Source organism: Rhea americana, unplaced genomic scaffold (genome assembly GCF_003343005.1).
Source record: "Rhea americana isolate MKP2758 unplaced genomic scaffold, rheAme1 scaffold_6, whole genome shotgun sequence".
In the NCBI taxonomy this organism is placed as follows: domain Eukaryota; kingdom Metazoa; phylum Chordata; class Aves; order Rheiformes; family Rheidae; genus Rhea; species Rhea americana.
This window is the reverse complement of record NW_028186756.1, coordinates 7,390,994-7,395,215: the sequence shown is the minus strand read 5'-3', so window position 1 is coordinate 7,395,215 and position 4,222 is coordinate 7,390,994.

The window sequence follows — 4,222 nt, the reverse complement described above, 5'->3', positions numbered from 1 at the left end:
TTCAGAGTGAAAGTATGAGCAATAAATAGCAYTTTTCCAATGTAAAGATTTCCATATCCTACTTCAAAAGTGCTTGAAACCCCCACAGGGTTTACCTGAATATAGATGGGTTGGCTATCACATGATTTTAGTGCTAGATCCAGCCTGCTGACTCTTTGTCACTYGTGCTTCAGAAGGAAAGAGATCATGGTTTCCTTGAATAAAATCACATCCATCATTGGGATGTTCCAAATGTTAGCCCCCCGTCTTAAAAAACAAAAACAACCCACAAATTGTTAATAACAAAGCAACAGAGTGAGATCATAAAGAGTAAAAATACCAAATAACTACACCAAACTATTTTTAGAAAGARGAAAAACCTAAATAAACAAATATCTGTTCTACATTGCCCAAATTCTGAAATTATGATCAAAATATAATAGAAGAATTGAGTTTTCATGAGAGAATGGAGAAAGTTGTTTGTGCTCTTTACATCTTTTATAACTAGCTCTTGAGTYAGTTGCTGGTTAGTTGGATAATTTTCAATTTGCAAAATTTTCATCAACAGTAGAAGTAGCAGCATATTTTAAAATAGTAAAATGTTAAATTTCAGTTAAAATARTAATTAGAAAAATCTGAAAACTGTAAAAAATTTTACTTTCTGTTTTTCAAYCCTGCTGATGCTGCAAAAAGTCAGGGCTGAAAATGAACAGCAATTGGAAATGTGTCTAGTGGCCATTTTGGACTGGGCAGAGATCAGAAATCTCACTGAGACTGTGTTTAGAAGCAGCAATTAGAAACCCCATGGATGAAGACCATATCAGTACCTTGAGAAAATTATGCTTATTATATTTCTTACAATTACAATTATTTCTGGGCATCTTTGTATCACAGGAAACTGAAGTATATTCTGATAGTATAATCAACAAGTAGGAAAATCAAACATACACATACATACTCATGTAGTGTTTATGTCAAGAACAAATGTGAAAACTTTCTGGTCTACAAACACTGGTGTAAGTTTAGACATGATAAATGATTATAAGAGATGCAAATAATCTATAGGAACATATTTGACAATCACGAAAATCTTGAGTTACTAGTGTGTAGAGTTAYGGAGTATACTATTGGCTGTAAAAATTCAAAAGTTAATTCAGCCAAAGAAAGATCACAAACAATCATTCTAACTTGGCAAAATAATTCAACAGATAATCTAGCAGATTCTTCCAACTCAMTTCTACACCTACTTTGTGTCTGTATTTATGATAATTTTTTTTAGGTTACCCTATAGGAAATGTAAAACTGCTGCAAAATCAGAAATAGAAGATAAGCTACAACTTGGTGCTATACCTGACAAACCACTACTGTTTCAATTCAGCTGTTCTGTAATATTCCAAAACAAATTTTTCTATCTTAATGATGAACTTTATGATCACAAAGTCAAAGATGAACAATTCATTAACTTGTATTTCTTTTAATTTAACTTCACTGAAACTTCACTTATCCTTGCAAAAATATACACTCAAACTCTGCTATAAATGGAATAGGAAAATTCCAAAGTAATCAGCCACCAGAAAGGCATTCAAACACAGTGAGAAAATGTCCTTGAGCCTGAAAAGAACACAAACATGTCAATAAGTGTACAGATAACAAGAGATACAAAACCTTGTGAATACTATACTATTTCCCTGTAGTAAGCAAAAAGTCCCTTTAAGGTGCTTAGCCACTGAGGAAAAAAAGGTCAAGAAAGAAATATTTTACACGTTTTGAGAAATGTTGACCATTATCAGTGGTCTTCAATGGAGTCATTATGCTGCTGGGTGTTGTGCAGGCATCGTGGCTGAAATACCCGCAGGCGATCAAAACGCTGCGGGAAGGCCACGTTAGAACCGCAAAGGATTTCACGGAAGCTCGGAGGGAGAACGAAGGAGGTTTAAGTCTCGCAGCTGTCCTCAAGCATGGGAAGCAATGCTCTGCGAGATTCAACCAGCTACCCTAAAGCATTAAGGCCCTGCTCCTGCTGCCTGGGAAGTCAAAGGCCAGTTCAAAGCGAGCCCCACAAAAACACAGCTCAGAGCTCACGTAAGCAGATRCTGCACTTGATAAACTGCTCTTGGTGCAAGCTTCAGACCACAATTCTCACATATCCACCCAGACTTTGACTGCACATTATAGCTGCTGGGAATGGCTTTGCAACAAAGTGATGATAATTCTAATTTACTGTAATATGTCATTTCTTAAATGAGAAAAAAATCTTTTTTTCAACAATCTCATAAAAGTCACAGAAGTTTCCTCTCTACTTTCTTTTGCTGAAAGCCTAGTACATTAACACCTGTTAAAAGGAAATCCAGTAACAGTGGTCCTTAAAAGAAAAAGTACAAATAAAGAACACATTAAGCTGCTACAATGAATCACCTATTTATTCAATATACCTTGTATACAGTGATGTAGTTTMATGTAACAATGCCAGTTTTAAGAGTTAATATATTTCCAAAAGGCTGTATTCTCTGATGTGCTGCACACTTTCCATAAGATTCCCTGATGTGTTTTTATGCATACTTTTGGTAAAAATTGCTTTATAAAATTAAAAATCTCTGCTCTCTGGGAAAAAAAGGATTTAAAAATGATTTAAAAGTAGCTGGGGGATAATTAGGTGATAACAACAGCTGAGGTATATGAAGAACTAATCACGTCAAACCAATCTATCTTCATATTTGACACTGTAACCAATAACTATAAGAAGAAGCAGACCTGATCAAAACTTCATTTTTACTTTAGTAATGTCATTCACATTCTAAAAAGCAAGTCGAGAAATGTACCTATTATGAAATCACTGCTCTATAATTGCACACCTAAAAGAAAGAAGAAAACCTCTTAGAGCAGACACTAGTGCTTCATTGTCAAAGTGGGATTTCAAGTGAAGGTCCCTGGGGAGCCTTGTCTTGCCCCCGGTTCTAGTCAACATTTCATTAGTGACTCTGATGACAGAATAAGGAGACAGAATTTTTAGGGATGGCATCAAGCCCTTATTAATTCCTCTTTATGCTTTATTTTTATGCTCCTATATTGAGAAATTTTGTTTTCAGTAGATACATTTAGCATTGCAAATTTATCTTGTTAGATAGTAGAAATATTAATAATGTTCAATTTAATACAGACTGCACGTGGCTCAATCTTGGTTGCTTTCATTAGCTTTAACGATCAAACTTTTTGCTTTATCTCATTTTGTCTTAATCAGTGGAATATAGTGAATGAGTGACTAATTTATAGATCATGGAATAGAGATGTAAGAAGTTTAAACAAAGAAACTGCAATAGTAAATAGTAAAACCAAACAAATAATTAATTAACCCATGGCTTAGCAGGGCAATGCAGAACTTAGCCACAATAATAATACACCTCACTTTTTATTTTTTTTTTTTTGCATACAAACTTGCACAAAACATAATTATGAATATTTATATAAAAATATAATTAAGAATATATGTCACAGTAATGCAAATTACATCATATCATTTTTTTTTAGTATATGACAGGGTGTAGAGGAAAACATGGACTGTCGTTGTAGATCTATATTTACATGTATTATGTATACAATGTGTCTTGCTCAGCCTTCCAGATTCTAAAATGATAATACAATGGGAAAAAGGAACAATTAAGTACCTTAACGTATGGATAGTTTGTACATGTATAATAAGGTTTTATTATACATATAATAAATGTATAATGTATATGTATAYGTATAATAATGTATAATATGTATMATAATAAGGTTTTATTATACATATACAAACTATCCATACGTTAAGGTACTTAATTGTTTATTGCCACTTTAATTAAAGACAGAAATATATATTTCAATGGTAGAGAACCTTTCCAGTTCTTCTTTCTAGATTCCAGTGATCACCTGGAATCCTCCAAACCACTCGAATGTCTTAGGCTTTGGCAACCTCATAGAACAGGTACCTTTTCCTACAACTTTCTTGCTCCTTCATCTTCAAGACTAAACCAGACTGAGCAGGTGGTGAATCAGAGGCTTGTTTCTAAAGGCAGGAAACGTTCTGGGGAAATTTGAAGAACTAGTTCCCAAGAAAGTCGGGTTTACACAGGCAAGGCATATGCCTGCACATCAGTGCCCCAATCCCTACCAAACACCTTTTCCATCCATTAACCCATCCCAGCTAGATTTGACAGAGAGATAGAGGTCTCACAGATTGAGTTCCTACATGATACATGCAAATCTG